Source organism: Protopterus annectens, chromosome 9.part0, assembly GCF_019279795.1.
Source record: "Protopterus annectens isolate FY-2018-M chromosome 9.part0, PAN1.0, whole genome shotgun sequence".
NCBI lineage: Eukaryota > Metazoa > Chordata > Ceratodontiformes > Protopteridae > Protopterus > Protopterus annectens.
In genome coordinates, this window is record NC_056743.1 from 390821285 (window position 1) to 390840000 (window position 18716).

The following is an 18716-nucleotide window of genomic DNA, read 5'->3' on the forward strand; positions in this document are numbered from 1 at the left end:
ACTGATACTACTCCTGCTATCACACATACCCTGACTCTGGTCAAGTGTAATATAAGAATTCTATTTTTCGCTCAGAAGTGGGTGAAATATGTAAATTAACTGGACAATTAAGTCAACTTATTGATTTACTTTTGCCCTTGGGTCAAGGGCTTAAGTCCATTGTGTCAGAACACAGTGATGTTATTTTAGCAGGTGCTAGCAAGAACAGTGCACCACCTATGGCTGAGCGGGATAATGGTATGGCCCGTCAACCGGTAAGCAGAAACCAGATGGAATCCACGGACTTTCTACAGACTCCTCAGGCTTTGCGTATTCCAGGTACTGTTTCAGACAAGCCTATACCTTCGGGAAACTATAATCATAATACACCACCATCGTCCTTCCAGGATTGGTTTCAGGGCAAACCTAATTTCCAATTTAACGAAGGCAGTTCCACTATCATAGCGGATAACAGTACTTTTTCGGACACTTTGGCAGCATTACAAACAACACTTTATGGGTACAAAAGTTTACAGCTGGATAATTTGTACCTGCATGAATGCCTTAAAAAACGGATAGTTCCTAAAGGGCTCCATTTATTTAAATATCCTAACAACATAATTGCTGGTACTGACTTTCATAAAGAACTGGTTAGAGGTTTTGATAAATGTGGAATTGAAATAGTACAAGCTATTATTAATAAAAATGAAAAAGATATTGTCAACTTGCATAAAGGCATAGATAGATACAATGATGTTGTGGTTAATGACCTATTGTTTACTGTTGAATTGAAAAAGAAAAAATATTATGATATCAGAATTCAGATTGACAAAAAGTGTGATGAAATACTTACTAGAAAGTACAAGAAGCTTAGTACAGATATTAAGGAATATCAGGAGGGAAGGCAGTACCCACCGCCTCCACCTATACGGACCGGTTTTTATAGAGTCAGACATGTTAATAATATTTCTAACAACAATGACTTTGTACATGATGGAGATAATTATATGGAAGAAGAGGTTAATGATAATAATTTTGTACCAGAACCTCTTCCTAGAAGGTCTGAGAGAATACGCAATCAGCGCAATAACCAAGATTCTAACCATTTTTCTCCGGGCCATTATCCTTACGGGGGGGAGGGGGGAGGGGGTACAACAGGAATGTGAAAGAGAACAGGAACCAGAAATGGTAAAGGGAACATCAGCTATTGTTGTTGAACAAGAAAGGGACAACTTTTGTGTCCTTAGTAGAGCAGGCTATTATATATATAATTACAGTGACCTTTTAGTCACAGATACTTTTTTCGACTTGTTCACTAAAGGCTTTAAGTATGTGCCTCAAAAAAACAGCAATATTGCTAAGGTCATTTTGGACCTTAAATTGTTCATTAGAAAACTCAATTTGGAGAATCTACTAGGAACTGTTTCACATACTGATTACACTTTTCCTACTAGGTCCAGTATCTACAACCCCCCTATACACCCCCAATTAAGGAATCTCGAGAGTAGAATTGAACAGCAAATCAGGAAAGCCACTAGAAACAACAGATATTCTCCCAATTTGACCATCAGGGAACACGATTTACTCCTTGAATTAAGTCATAACCCTAACATCAGGGTTATGGAGCCCGACAAGGGTGGTGGTACAGTCCTTATGGACAAAATTATGTATGAAAGTAAAATGTATGCAGTATTACATGATGATACACGGTACACACCTGTTTCTATCAATGAAATTCACATTTCTTATAAAAAAATAGATTTAGCCATTAAGGATTTATTGGATCAGGGTATCATAGATTATAGCACATACCGGTATTTAGAAAACGAGAACCCAAGAGTACCAGCCATATTTGGAGTACCTAAAATTCATAAAAACGTAGAGAATCCACCCTTAAGGCCTATTGTATCTGCCCAGGGATCCAAGATTTCACCTTTATCCAAGTTTTTGGACTGGAAACTTAAATCCTTGTGGGGCAGTGAGCATCATTTACTCAAAGATTCATGGGAATTTTTATGCAAAGTTTTTCCGGAGTTTAATGTTCCTAATTTGAAGTTTCTCACTATAGATGTGATTGATCTCTTCTCTGTTATACCGCATGAGAAAGGATTACTCTGGCTAGAAGAGGCCCTGAGGGAAGGTTCAAAGGGCAGTGAGAATGACATCTTTTTAATTTTAGAGTTGGCAGATTTAGTATTACACAATAACTTTATCTATTTTTCTGGTGAGTACTTCAAACAGACATCTGGGGTAGCTATGGGTGCCAATTGTGCACCTACCTATGCTGATATTATCTTGTCTGTTTGGGAGAAGAAATATATAATAGATAGTGAATATAAAAACAACTGGATCTTCTACTCAAGGTTTTTGGATGATATTTGTATATTTTGGACAGGGTTGACTGGGTCTATAGTGGAATTTATGAATTACTTAAACTCCACCACTGACTTTTTGACCTTTACCTACCAAGTCAATTCTGAAAGGGTCAATTATTTAGATGCGTCATTAAGTATCAATGACAATGGTTTCAAATCATCCATTTATAGAAAACCAACATTTTCTAACAGTTATATTCACTATAATAGTTCACATCCAAGACACCAGTAAAAGGGCATTGTCAAAGGCCAGTTTGTAAGGGCATCCCGTATGATTTCGTATGAAGCAGACTATCAACTAGAATGTTTCAATCTTAATGAGATGTTCCAAGAAAGGGGCTACCCTGAAGAATTTATAATAAATATTTATCACGAGGTCCAGGAAGGTAGGAAAACTAAATATTGACCTATTTTGGGGACAGGTAAACTGGAAAAAATTCCAGGAAGAAGGTGGGTCCAATGAACCTACGTCAGGGTTCAATAAAGCATTTATTACTGAGTACAGTGCAAACTCTGGCACTATTAGGAATATAATAGAGTGAGAATGGGACATCTTTCGGGACATTACAGATCTTAATAATTTAAAAGGAAAAATTGTAAAAACTGTGTTCTGAAACGGGAGAAATATCAAGAATTTACTAGAACAAGAACCCAGTATTAACAGATTTTCTAACCAATGAAAGGGTACGTACAGGTGTGGAACATGTTTACAATGTAAACACATTTCTCATACAGATAAAATATTCCTTCTAGCTAGAAATAGATGGATTAGGTCAACTAGGTTTTCAAATTGTAATAGTCAAGGGGTAATATATTTAATGTCTTGTCAATCATGTTCAACATTTTATGTTGGCAAGACTGAGAGACAACTCAAGAGGAGAATAATATATGAACATTTTTATGAAATACAGAAAGAGAATTCTAATAATGCCCTATACTGACACATATTGACCTGTCCAAGGGCAAAATATGAATTTTTTGTTATAGAAACCATGGCCTGAGACAATAGGGGTGGTCTCTGGGAGACTAAACTGGAACACAGGGAAACCAATTGGCAGATTTTATTGGAAGCAAATAGGGCACCTGGTTTAAATGACACTATATTTATTGTACCTTTTCTTAAATTAAAAGCTGGGAGATTGTGATATTTTGTTTTATTCATGTTTTACAATAAATGTTACTTTAGGGCAATTTTATGCTTCTAATTTTCTGAAATACACACGTATTTTACATTTTTAATGTTTATATATATATATATATTTAATATATTTTGGCCCATTTTTAGGACATGATATATATACAGTAAGTTTTTATAAAAAAATTGATTTTTCATTGAGTAGTTGAAGTATGTACTACCTTAAATTTTAATTGATCAATTGATTAGCTGATTGTAATATCATATATAAGGAAGGTTTTGTGTAATCCTTATGTATCTGATGAAGTCAAGGATCTACAGTGACGAAAACGTTCTCTTGCAATTTGTTGACGTTAATAAAGTGAGTGGTTGCGGTCTCCTCCTAGCTGATTTTTTGAATTGTTTGTGTTTTCATATATCAGTTAAACCCTCCGTTTTTGTTTCTGTATAATATAAGAATCCCACACTGGCCATTGCCTCACATTACCTTTATATAAGAATAGAATAATGGAGCTCAGTCCCCACCACAGAAATTGTGCCTCCATCCCAGTCACACAACCAGCTGCAAGCCACCCCCTCAAATACATGTTTTGCAGAGGCAGTTCACTATTCTATTAACACCATATCAACCTTTCACATGAAAAATTATAAAATGGCAATATTTTTGTCTCTTTGTAAGTTGTTGTTCATATGTTTCCATTTACTGGCTTGCTGTCCACTTAGCAAAAGAAAAATGTAATATGGATCATAAAAAAAATGAAACTAATGATACAAGGAAAGATACTTTATTTTATGTTTATCTGGGGAATTTAAAAGTACAGATTGTAACATATTTTATCAATTTGTTCAGTGCCAGGCAGTTCTAGATTTATTACCATCTACAGCTAAGAACCTCTTCTATTTTCAACATTTCGGAAATGTATTTATTTATTTATTATTTATTTATTTGCATTTATTTACCGGGAGATTTCAACTGGATACAGGTCCTTTTTCAGTGGAGGACCAGGGAGAAAAGCTCCACACAACAATAAATGCACAGCAGAGTACATGAAGAACAATTGAATATACATACAATAGCAAATAATACATACTGCAGCAAACATTATCTATACATACAATATGAAACATAGTAATGAACAGGCATACTAATATCTAGCTAAGGGCTAGGAATAAAGGTAGGATCTATATACAGATAGTACTAAGTTCAAACGGATACTGTTCTAAACTCATTTACCTAAATCCTATATACAAATATTGCACTAAACTCAAGCAGATATAAATCAGAAGCTCCACATGAAGGTGGAACAAGCTAGAAGGGCTAATGGGATGTAAGGGGAAGATAGAAGAGTAAGAGAGGGGACTGAGTGAGTAGTATACGTGGTAGTGAGAGAAAGCTAGGTGTAAGTCAGTTGGATATGTATTTGGAGTTGAGATGAAGTGAGGTAGTTAAGCATGTTATAACAGGTCTGAGAGATTGAGTGAGGAGGGAAGGGGAGGGTAAAGAAGTAGAACAACATTCTTAGCACTTCCATATGGTTTATGATATCTAGCATTTTTGAAATTGCATGTTTAAACTTCTGCTCACACTGATAAAGACATCTAAAGTGTTTTTTGTTCAACAAATATCCTTCCTTCATCACACTTCATTGCAGCTATAAGAGCATTGTTGGCCCGAATTCCATCCTTGCTTTCTTGGATATACTTCCTGCCCTTCTTCTTAACACACAGATCTTATCATAGAAAGCCATTGCTAATATATTCCCAAACATAAAGATTTGTCCTGCCCTCTGTCACTCATACCCACATTTAACATGTTTGGCATTACCTTTCATATTCCATCATAAGAAAACTCATATCATCGAATCTCAAATCATTGAAAACTAAAAAGCATCTAGAAATAACATTCCAGATACTGTTTACTACGTTTATGCAGGGGAGCAAGCCCCCCTGCACCTCCCATGTGGGGGGCGCCACCCCCTCACACCCCCCGTAAATTAAATATGCCAACGCCAAGGTTGCACTACACTGGGGTAGGAAATTACCTCTTTCCCCCACTGCAGTGTGACCTTGGAGTTGGTATATCTAAGTTATAGGGGGAGTGGAGGGTGGAGCCCCCACATGGGGGTGCAGGTGGGCTTGCCCCCCCTGCATAAATGTAGAAAAAACTCTGTGGGGTGTTATTTCTAGCTGCTTTATAGTTTTCAATGATTTGAGATTTGATGATATGAGTTTTCGACGATTTGGTCTCGATGATTTGAAATTCGATGAAATGATAATTCGATGATATGAAGTGGAACCCAGAGACCATATCATATGATCAAAGTTTTGGAATGTCAAACATTAAAAATAAATAAATAAATAAATATTTTTAATGTTTTTGCAGGGGGCAAGCCCCCCTGAACCCCCCACACTGTCCACACCCCTGCTAATTAAATATACCAACTCTGAGATTGCACTACATTGCTGAAAAGGGTAAAAAAGGTAAATTTCCCATTCCGTGCTGTACTGCAATCTCCATTCAAAACGTTCAAACTTTCAAAACTTCGACCATATGGTCCCAACCATACGACTTTCAATATATATATATATATATATATATATATATATATATATATGTGTGTGTGTGAGTGTGTGTGTGTGTGTGTGTGTGTGTGTGTGCGTGTGTGTATAAAACTCTCACTTCTGTTCTCTATTTTCCTACCTTACATCTCATCCTCTATGCTGATGACTTGTAATCTTTAGGTCCAGCTACAACCACAATGCAGTTGACACAACTTCAAAAAAATCTTAGCTGTCTCAGTTTTTGGCTCGTTAACCACAATATTTAACCACAAAAAAGCAAAAAACATGGTATTTGGCACCACCCAAAAACTTAAAAAATCACTGGTGTCACTCAGTATAACTATCCTCTGTAGCAGAAACAACCACTTCCTTCAAATACATTAGTTTGTGGCTAGACCAGTTACTAGTATACCATACCTATAATGGGAAATGAAAGGCAAAAGTTAATTTCTCTTTTTGGCTAGGAAAGTCTCACCCTACCTATCCAATTCAGACAGGGTAGCTATAGGCAAAGGAGTCTTTCTGGCCCAACATAAATTCAGACTACTCATAATTTTCACATCCTCTAAGAAAAAATCATCCACACTACATACTATAAAAAATAAAATTTGTCACCTTGTCACTAACTGCCTGTTTATGAGCACCACTACTTCACCCTCAAAAGCACCAAGTGGCTGCCAGTCCAGCATGGAGTTGACCTGCTATTAAGCTCTCATCTTCAGATTTCTTTAACCTAATTTATTCCCACCATAAACTGCTAAACTTTATACAAAACACAAACACACACACACACACACACACACACACACACACACACACACACACACACACACATACACACACACACACACACACACACACGCACACACACACACATACACACACACACACACACACACACACACACATACGCGCGCACAAACAAAACCTCAGACACTTCTCCCAAGCAATACCCTCCCTCCAATCCTCACAAACCAGGCTACACTCCATCCTTATAGGTTCATAGGTGTGTGCTAGGCTAATGGCCCTGGAGCCTTTACAAGCCTAGCCCCAAAAAATTGCCTAGGCACCATGCCACCTGATGTTAGTTCACTGTGCCCCTATCCAGTAGGGCAACTGGAGTGATACCTGTGTTGAACTTTCTTTTACCCATCTACTCATCACAATTTCTCTTGAATAGGGCCGAGTCCCCCTACAGATGTTCGAAATTCCAAAAAGCCGAAGCCCATATGGCCGAGACCATACATTCGACTTTTGAAATTTCGAACGTTCTGAACGGACAGCTCCTCATTGTGCAGACTGGGAGAATTTCCATTTACCACACTGTAGTGTGATCTTGGAGCTGGTGTATTAAAATTAAAGGGGGTGTGGGGGTGCACCTGCTAGCAGCTTTAAAATAATGTAGTGTTTTGTTTTTATTTATTTTTTTTGCATGTTCAAAATTTCAGGAATCGAACATATGGTCTCGGCCATATGGGTTAGGGCTTTCTGAAATTTTGATCATGTATAGTAGACCCATAGGGCCAGCGAGGTGCTCTGCTTGACATGAATGGGAAGCTTATTCCAGAGTATGGGCAATCTTTGGGAAATGAACCTGTTCCTCCAGCATGTTCTGTTAATTGTGGTAATGAGGTTGTGATCTCTGGAGCATGTGTCATGGGGGGATTGGGATTTCTTTAGTTGTAGCATTTTTAGTAGGGCTGGATCGGGCATGGCTTTGTAAGTCAAGCAGAGATCACCTCTAAGTAGATGATAACAGATTGAGAACAGCTGAAGTTTCTTGGGTCTGTCCATGTAGGACATGTGTTTAAGGCCTAGGATCTTTTTTTTGTGAGGTATTTTTGTGGCCTCTCCAGATTTTGTAGGTGTCTGGTCAGGTACATGTCAAACAGGGCATTATATTCGATGACTGGTCTAATGAGGGATGAGTAGAGAGGGATGATAACCTCTTTCTTCCTGGTTGTAAAACCTTTGGTTATAAGATGTGTCACGTAGAAGGACTTTCTGACCACAGTGGCAGTTTGGTGTTCGAACGTGATGTGTCTGTCGACCTGGCCGCCCAGATCTCTTATGGCCTCTTCAGTGTTCAGTGGGCTCCCATCAACATGGTAATTCATGGGAACTGAGTTTTTTCCAAAGGGGATGATAAAGCATTTTTTGGCATTAAGCTTCAGGCCATGGTTCTGACACCAGTCATTGGTCTCAGAGAGACCCTTTTGTAGGATGTCTGCATCACTTGGGGAGTTGATAATGACTCCTAGCTTGCAGTCATCAATGAACTTGGTCAGCCAGAGTGTGTTGGCCTGGGTTTCTGAGAAGTAGATGCCAAACAGGACAGGGCCTAGGACTGAGCCCTGTGGGACTCCACTTATGACTGGTCGACAGTCTGACTTGGAATCCACAACTTTCATTCTGTGGGTCTGTCTGTGAGCCAATTTGCAAACCACCTAGTGATGTAAGGATTAATGCCTAGTTTGCTTAGTTTATCAATGATATCTGAGTTGGGAATGGTATCAAAGGCCTTGGCCAGGTCGAGGTAGGCTGTATGCACTGCCTTACCCTCATCCACAGCCGTGGTGACTGCCTCAAATAAGTCATCCAGGTTCAGCAGGCAGGATTTCCCCTTGACAAAGCCAGACTGTGTGGGGTCAAGAGTTTGGAGATTGCCTATATCTTTGTTAAGCAGGTCCATGATTGATGATGCACTCCATAGCTTTGCATACCAGGCTCGTCAAGCTAATGGGGGTGGTAATTCCCAGGGTCTGTAGTTGCTCCTACAGACCCTGGTAGGAGCAGTTTCCATTTCCTACCTTCGGAAGTGAACTTTAAAATTCCTCCAAATGAAATCAAACGTTACTTGCCACACAGCAGATCACATCATGTAAGGACATCTCAATCTTTAGCCTTACTCTCTTTATAGGTTCATAGGTTCATACTAGGCTATCTGCCCTAGGGCATTTATAAGCCTAGCCAGAGTTTGTTTGGCTTTCGCCACCCATTTTAAATTAATTTTGCTATGCCCTTTTTTGAGGTTAGTATACTGTGCCTCTGTCTAACAGTGACACAGAAGTGATACCCGCGGTAAACCTACGATCTCCCATCCACTCATCAAGATTCCTCTTGAAGAGAGTCAGTGAGGGACTCTGCCTAACCTGGACTGGGATTTTATTCCAGAGTGAAGGGAGCCTCTGGGTTATGAATCTGTCCCTCCAGCATGTCCTATTTATTTCAGTGCTGAGTTTCAAGTCTCTCGAGCGCGTAGCTCGATGGGATTTGTATTTTCTGAGGTGCAGCATGTTCATTAATTCTGGGTTGGACATGGCTTTATATGTCAGGCACAGATCGCCTCTGAGGAGGCGGTATGCCACTGAGTAGAGCTGGAGTTTCTTTAACCAGGCAGCATATGGCATCTGTTTGAGCCCTTTGATCCTCTTGGTGAGGTACTTTTGGGGTCTTTCCAGTTGCTGCAGGTGTCTGGTAAGGTACATCCCAAAAGGAGCATTGTACTCAATTATGGGCCTGATGAGGGATGAGTAAAGAGGCATGATGACCTCCCCTGATCTAGATGTGAATCCCTTCATGATTAGGTGAGCTATATAAAATGCTTTTCTAACCACTTTGGCCACGTGGTTGTCAAACGAGAGATTGCTATCAACTTGGGTCCCCAGGTCCCTAATTACTTCTTCTGTACTTAATGGATTACCACCTATGTGGTAATTTGTGGGCACTTTCTTTTTGCTGAAGGGGATGACTATACACTTTTTGGCGTTTAGCTTGAGGCCATGGCTCTGGCACCAGTTGTCTGTTTCTATGAGGCCCTTTTGGAAGATGCTTGTGTCAGCTGGAGAGTCTATTATGGCACCCAGTTTGCAGTCATCTGTGAACTTGGTCAGCCACAGTCCTTCCGTGTTGGCCTGTACCTTCGAGAAATATATACCGAACAAGAGAGGTCCCAGGACTGAGCCTTGTGGGACACCATTTGTAACTGGTTTGGAGTCTGACGTGGCTCCAGCAATTCTAACCATGTGGGTTCTGTCCTTGAGCCAGTTTGCAACCCATCTAGTGACATAGGGGTTTATATTTAAGCTTGTGAGCTTATCTATAATGCCAGAGTGGGGTATTGTATTGAAGGCTTTTGCGAGGTCCAGGTAGGCTGTGTGGACCACCTTCCCTCATCAATGGCCTTGGTAACTTTTTCAAAGAAATCGACCAGGTTTAAGAGGCAGGATCTGCACTTAACAAAGCCGAACTGGGTAGGATCCAGTGTCTGTAGGCCCCCAATATCTTTATTTATGAGGTCCAAGATGATCCTTTCCATAGCTTTGCAGACCAAGCTAGTCAGGCTTATGGGGCGATAGTTTCCAGGATCCGTTGAGGCACCACCTTTGTGGAGGGGGACCACTGTTGCTGTACGCCACTCTTTGGGTACATATCCTGTAGTAAGGCTGAAATTGAACAGTAGTTTTAGGTTTGGGTTTAGCTCTTCTTGGAGTTCATGTGGGACGCAGCCCGGGACACCGTCTGGTCCCATTGATGCTGTGTTTTTTGCTTTGGAGAGGGCGGCTCTTACCTGAGCATCTGAGATGTCAGGGGGCAGCACTCTGCTGGGATAGATATTTGCCCTTTTGGTGGGGGGGGGAGAAGTTTGTGCTGAACCTGTCAGCTAGGATGTTGGCAATGTCTGTGGGTCCGGTGTATTTTTTGTCATTTTGGACTAATTCTGAGCATATCAGGGAATTCCCACCCAGGTTCCTAACATGACTAAAGAAAGCCTTGTGATTATCCTTAGTGTCCTGTGCAATTTTTCTCTCGAAGCTGGCCTTAGACGATTTTATGAGTGCCCGTAGTTTTTTGCTAATACTGATCAGAGATGCCTTCCCTTTTTGGGATTTTGCTGTATCATGTAGTAGCTTCCTCCTTCTATTGTATAGTTTGTTTATGGCTGGGGTCCACCAGACAGGACGTCTGCCTTTGGAGGATTGGGTCTTGGTTTTATTTGGGATCGCATGATCCATGCATTCCTGAAGGTGTTCATAGAATGCGTTTATAAAGGATTCTGCGGTCTGGGCCGTATTTTCCACAGGCCTGGGGGCTTTGAAGGATTCCACCTTGGTTTTGAGGAGTGTGAAATTTGCTTTAGAAGTTTTTCACTGTGGTTTTCTGGGCAGGGGGTGGGGTCGGGATGTGAATATCCAGTGAGATTAGTTTATGGTCTGATTTTACCAGTGAGGGATACACTTCTGGTCTGGAGCATAGAGTCCCCATGTTGGTGATGATCAGGTCCAGTATGTTTTCCCCTCTTGTGGGAGTGGTAACAAGTTGTTCCATAGCATTTGAGTTTATAAATTCTAGGAACCTTTGGGCTAGGGTGTTGGAGCTAGAGTAATGCTCCCAGTCTATGTTTGGGTAGTTGAAGTCGCCCAATGTAATGGTGTTTGGAGAGACCTTCATATTTTCCAGTGTTCTCAGGAAGGCCGAGTGGGGTTCCTGGGTTTAGGAGGGTGGTCTGTAGCAGGCTATAAACTGGAAGGCAGTTTTACCCACTGTTAGTTGCACATGAATAATCTCTGATGCTTCGTGCTGTGCCACCAACATGGAGGTGTGGGTATCTTTGACGAATATTGATACTTCTTCTCCTTTTGTGGTTCGGTCCAAGTTTTGGGGCCAAAAAGCATGGTATGAGGTATAACCTGGTAAAATGTTGCACACAACCAACTATACAGAGCATCAAGACTTAATGTGAAACAGAATGATTTTAAACAACAAGTGGAAATGATTGGGTCAGAACTGGTAGAAAGAGGTTATGATAAGGATGAGGTATTTAAAGACATGATGAAAATGCAAGAACTAAGGAATACAAGAGTGAAGCCATATTTTTCAGAATCACTCCATGTCACTAGAGTGAATCAACAAAACAATAAGTTAAGAATGTGTATGATTTACTCCAGAGATGTAAGGAAATATACGGAAGTTGTTAGTACACATTGGAATCTCCTACCTCAGATAGGCAGGTGGGTAGATTTATAGACACTCATTCCCAATTTACATTCAAAAATAAAAAAAATCATTAAAAAGAAGGTTATGCATAACAAGATAACAGTTTGATCAGGTTGATGGCATAGAGACTAAACCATGAAAGAGCTACCAATACTGCGAATTTATTAATATGGGGACAGAATGTAAGCATCCAGATACCAAAGGAGATTTTTCATCTGAAGGTGAGTGCAACTTGTAGTAGAACCCATGTAGTCTATTTAGCTCTGTGCCGGTTATGTAATAAATTTTATGTTGGTAAGACCGATAGGCAACTGAAAGATAGAATAAGGGAGCACATATATCATATTAAAAAGAAAAGTATGTTTAATGCCCTTGCAAAGCATGTCTCAAAGACCAATGAGAGACACGGCTTTAAATTTATGGTTTTAGGTAGATGCAAAGAAAATAAGAGGGGAGGTGATATTAGAACCAGAACTGAAGAATTGGAAGTTAATTGGATCGTTAGTTTGAGGGCTGATGTGGGACATGGACTGAATGACCATGTACCCCTAAGACCCATTTTAAAAAATAGACGATTACGTAGGTGATTTTAACCACTATAAATTTTGTATCATTTTTTTGTATATCACATTGTATTTTGGTATTACATTTTCTATATATATTTTTATGTGTTTTAATATATAGGAATATATTTCAGCATTTTGACATTTTAGAATGTATTTTCTTTTAAGTTATTAATTGATGGAGTCATGTGATCTATGATGTTAGTTTAAAACAGGTGATTTATTAGCAGTATGGATACACCTGAAGAAGCATTCGTGAAAGCGCTTGTGTACTGTGTGAGTAAACAGCTGTAGTTCCCGAAGAAACTGGAGCCTTGTCTTTGCTATTGTTTTGTCACTTATTTACAAAATACATAAATAAATAAGTCATATGGTTTATTATGCAATTTTCTATACTTAATTTTAATAATTTTGTGAAAATAAATAAATAATTAATGTTTAACAATGTACAAAGTAAATTACAACCCACCTCAAAATTATCAGTAACTATTTAGAATATATACAAAGCTCAGTAATCCACAAAAAAAAAAAACTCCATCTGTAATAGGTTTTTCATCAATTAGAAAGACAAAAAGAAAACAATTTCTAAGTACTTGTTCAGATCAGCTTCATTAACCAAAGAGAGAGATAAGTAGCATTTGCCACTGCTGAGGAACAATGGCCAATTGACTAGAGCCTTTAAGAATATAAATAATGTTATATAAATGCTTAAGCAGGATGTTGTCTACAAGTAGTAAAGATTAGTTACTTTTAGAATTCCATTGTTTAGCACAAAGAAGTTTGTTAGCACTAGATAATACACAGTAAATCTCAAGTCTTTGCTGAAATTTAGAGTGATATTGGAGGGGTGTTACAAACAATTAAAAACTCCCAATCTGCCGGAGCAGGCACATTATACATTGTAATCAGCTTTTGGTTTAGGCTTTTCCAATAAGAATGTATCCCAGAAACCTACCAAATCATGCGGACTGTGTCCACTGATTCAGCATCTCCAGCAGTTGCCATCAAATTGTTCTTTGATCTCCATAGTTGGTGTGGAATGAGATACCAGCAGTATATAATTTGTAATTATTGGTCTTGATATCTGGACCTGTATTTTAATTTGTCTATGGCTTGCCAGATTGACTGTCATAGGTCATCATTCAGATAGATTTTCAGTTGGATCTTATACTACCTTGTATTAGATATCTCAGTGAATCCACTTTAATCCTCAACATGTCTTTATATATTAAACATGCTGTCCCTCATGTGACTCCTCTTAATTTATGTCATTTCACTATTTAACTGCTTTTCTGAGGGGTGGATATGTTTTGTCCACATATGGCTAATCTAATTGTAAACAAAACAGTCTAATTCCTGCATTTTTAAAATCCTTTTGATATACAAAAACTTGTTTGACTCCTTGGTGAGATTAATCTGTCTCTATCTGTTCCATTTTGGATCTCAGTATTGAATTAATATATAATTGTTGATTTACCCTTTTAAATCTGTAACCAAGGGATGATTCCATATGCAGTCCTTTGGTCTTCTTCTTCAAGCAAGACCACTAATGAAAGCACTTTCATTGTATATTTGTCCCAGCTATTCTAGAAGTAACTGCACACCTTGGTCATGACCTATCTTTTGAGTTCTGATAACAGTGGCTAGCCTCTCCCAATTTCATCTAATGGTCTGGTTAATTCTGAATGCTACCATGTAACTTGCCAAGTGAGCAAGAGCCCAGCCTGCAAAAACTTTGGAAACATAGACTACTGATACTGACACTTCTTTTCCCCTCTCTCCACAGCACAGCATCACTAATGGAGGTTCTGTAAGAATTCTTGTCCCACTTGCTTCACTGAGACTGGGATGTTTCTGGATAGAATGAGCACATGCAGTAAGATCATAGTTTGTACTGCTTGTGACCTTCCTGCAATTGTATAGACATTGTTCACTTAGGTATAAGATTATATATTCTGTTAATGAGCTCTCTGACATTATCATCTATTGTATTGGTTAAGGACTTTCCTTGGTTTAAGTCTGGGTATTTAGAGTAATTAACATGCTGGATACCTCTACAGTCCATCATGACGTTACTTTGGCTGCATAAAATCTCAACTGATATAGGAAAGCTGAGCAACAGACCTGAAACTTCCCCAAATAACCCAGAGGTTTCAACAAAAATGCTGGGAAAGTTGATACTCATTAAGTCACAGTCATCAGCAAAAAGTCAAAAAGCATTATTTGTTCCATCCCTGGCCCTTTACTTATCTAAGATAGACTTAATCTGCTGAGCTAATTCATCTATAAGTAGTAGAAAAAGTACTGGGAATAGCAAGCACACTTGCCTGCTGCTCCTTCCAATCACTGTTGACTCAGCTAAACCTCAATTGATCAAAACTCCGAAGGTGAAGCCGGAGTATATAAGATCTATAGATCTTGGAGTTAGAAACAGTATTTACTGAATTTACTGACTTAGCACTACAGTTGTCTCTGCTACTGCTTCAGCTGTGCTGTTGTGTTCATTTTCCTTTTTCTTGTATGCACAGGATAATTGGCTGATAAATATATTGTGCATGATTTATTAACCTGTTCCCAAACTAAGTTATGGCACTGTGATGTGGTTACTGTTGAAGCACTCTCAAACTGTAGCAGTAGCATCTATTCTCCTGCTTTATCCACACTATCCTCAGATTTGTATCTTTTACACCCTCCTATCTCCTAATTACTTCCTTTGACCTGTCTTTGTCCCCTTCTACTACCTTCATCCTCTCTTTTTTTCTCTCTCTTCAGAGCACACTCAAGGAAATCTGCAGTCTGCGGCTACCACTCCACCCATACAGTATAAGAAGGAATCAGTACTGCAAACTAAACAAGGATATACATTTTGAGCCTCAAGAGCAGGGTCAGTCCACCCAGGCATTCTACTTGTATGTTTTATGAGAGTGAAGCTATTACATTAGCAGTATTTCTTAGTAGTTCGCAACTTGCGAATAAAACTGACTGTTGTAGCCTTGTGTCCTCCGCCCCGCTAGTACAGTAATCCTAACTGTCCAATAGACAGCATACATTTAATTCACATCCCTGTGACTAAATTAACCATCAAGCAGACCTCTCAGTGCTTTCTGCCTTAGTTTGTATCACTTGGAGGCTCACCTGTTTATTTGCATCTCTATACATTCCCCTTCATTGCTAATGTATCTCCCTACTCTAATCTGTGCACAAACTGGTTACTAATCAGCAAGTCAATGTAAAGACACACTCCCAACCTTAATAAACTTTGCTGTCTCTTCTCTCCTTCACTTTACAGGTAGTTTGAATTATTACTTACCCCCTCTGAGGCCTTCACTGATTTCCACTGATTGCCTCTCTGGTTTCTTTGTATTCCACCTGGTTTACACCCCTTGTGCTATCTCCCTCCCCCAATACAAAGTCTATATTAGAATCCTGCTGAGCATGGAGCCATCTTTAAATTTCTAGTCTCCCACCAGGACACAAGTGCTCCTCAGCAATTACATTCTGCTTGCCGGTAAGCCATTAGACCTCAGGAATTTGTTTTAAAAGTGTTCAGATTTGTAAAGTAATACTTACTTTTTCTTTTGTCTTGGTTGGCTATGCCCCGCTCCATTCACCCTCGCTAACGCTTGGGCTCTCTCCGTTCCCCTGCCCTGCCCCTTATTCCCTCCCACCCCCACTACCTCTACATTTATAGTAATCACAGCCACACCCACAGCTCACCCTCACATCACCTCCACCAATCACAGCTCCTTAAGTCATATCACATTATATCACACCAACTTGCTCCACACAAAATACTCCCAATCACTCTCATTCCCACTAGGCATTTTTTACATCACCCACACTACTTCCCCATCCACATATATTGCAACCCTATAATTCCTATTCAGACTCCCCACCTAGAAACAACTTAAACTTTATAACCATGACTATCACGCAACTAAGTCTAGTCTGTCTTCTCATAACCCTTGCTCTACCTTCTTCTCCCAGCTCTCTCTCCTCCTCTCCTTGTCACCTCTCCTTCTCCTTTCTCTCCTTACTGTCTACTGCTTCATTTCTACTTCCTAAAATTCTCTACCACTCCTGACTTTCCTCTTTCTTGTACTCCATTGTTATTTATTCTCTTCATGATACCATTAAAAATAGCCTTGAACTATAATAATGGCGTCCTTCAACTGACTATGTATTTTTCTTTGTCTTCCTGAATTTACTATGTAACTAGTCCTTTTTGGACACTTTCTATTGTTTTTGAATTTTGTGTACATATATGACTTCTTTAGTATATTGTGCTTTTTATGTGTGTGGAGCTTTTCTCCCCGGGCCTCTGCTGAAAATGGACATATATCCAGCTAGACTAGCCCGGTCAACAAATGTAAAATAAAATAAATAAAATAAATAATTCTTTACAACACCACAAGTTATCACTCTAGCAATATCTCTAAACTTAGTAGCACAACACTACATTATGCACTCTCATATACAGACACCACACATTATAATAATATCTGCCCACAGTTATTCAAGAACTACATAACGGACCAATTCAGGACTAAACACATATGCTCTCATTCCTACTCCAAAAAAACACAATACTTTCTCACACTCCTCACCAAACTCCAACATCTGTATAACCATTTTAACTCCAGGCTCACCATAAGTGGGGATATCCACCCCAACCCAGGCCCAAATCCATCCTGTCCAACCCAAACTGCTCCAACACAAATTTCAGAACATAACATCCCCACTTTCTTCATCCCTGGGCAAATCAACAACAGCAGCAAAACCAACCATCTTTTAATGCTAAATATTAATATTAGAAGTATCAAAAATAATAATACAGCAACATCCTGTCACCTACTCAGCATGGTTTCAGACCTGCCCATAGTACCACTACAGCCCTCCTCTGCTTCACAGACACAGTAAACCATCTCAAAAATGTGGATATGTCCAAAGCATTTGACGCAGTCTCACACCAAATACTGCTAAACAAACTAAACCAATATCATCTATCAAATTCCACTCTTACCTGGTTCCAAAGCTACTTAACTGACAGGTACCAAGCTGTGAAATGGGAAAATTCTCTTTCTCCTCAGCTGCCCATAACTATAGGAGTCCCACAGGGTTCCATCTTAGGACCACTACTATTCACAGTCTTCACAAATGACCTTCATACCTCCACACAGCATGCATCTATAATTCAGTATGCAGATGACACTACCTTAATCTGTGCTGCACAAAACATTCCCACCCTCCTGCAAACAACTCAACTAACATTCTCTGATGTTGAAAACTACCTTACCAAAGCCCAACTTATCCTCAATCCAAAGAAAACTCAGCTTATGATTATAACCAGTTTGAACAAAAACACTAACAGTCAATTCACTATCTACTCCACTAATGCTACTCCAATTGCTCCAGTGGCACAGTCTAAGCTATTGGGAATAACCATAGACTCCCACCTAAAATGTGATAGTCATCTCAACTTAACTATTAAAAAAGTACATGCCAAACTGTAGTCGCTCTACCGTATCAAACCATTTCTTACCAACAACACAAGATCAGCCATTGCTTGCTCCCAACTTCTATCCACCCTACTCTATGCATCTCCCATTCTGACTAATCTCAACAAAACTGAACTAAGCAAAATGGAAGCCTGCTATAACAGAATTGCCCACTTTGCTGCAAATTGCTCATATAGAACTCATCACTGTACTGCTTTGAGACAGCTCCACTGGCTTGAACTGCCCAACCTCCTAACCTACAATCAGCTCTGCCTCTGTCATTCTATTACATCCCCAATAAGTGTCCTGCCCTCAAAAACCTAGTACAACATCACTCAGCCAAAAGGCCTCTTAGATCATCAAGCAAACTACTACTAGAAGTCACCAACAGCTACAATAGCTTTGGAGATGCACTATATAGTAGTTCAGTGGCTAAAAAATGGAACTCTGTCCCTACAAGCATTCAAAACACATCATCCAAAGCCTCCTTTAAAGACCTCATCAGGCAACATCTCAAGGAAAGTTAGCAGTGCCATGATTGCTCCCCAGGCTAGTGAAAGCAGATAACATACATACAAAATCTAGAGCACTTGATAATAGTTTTCAA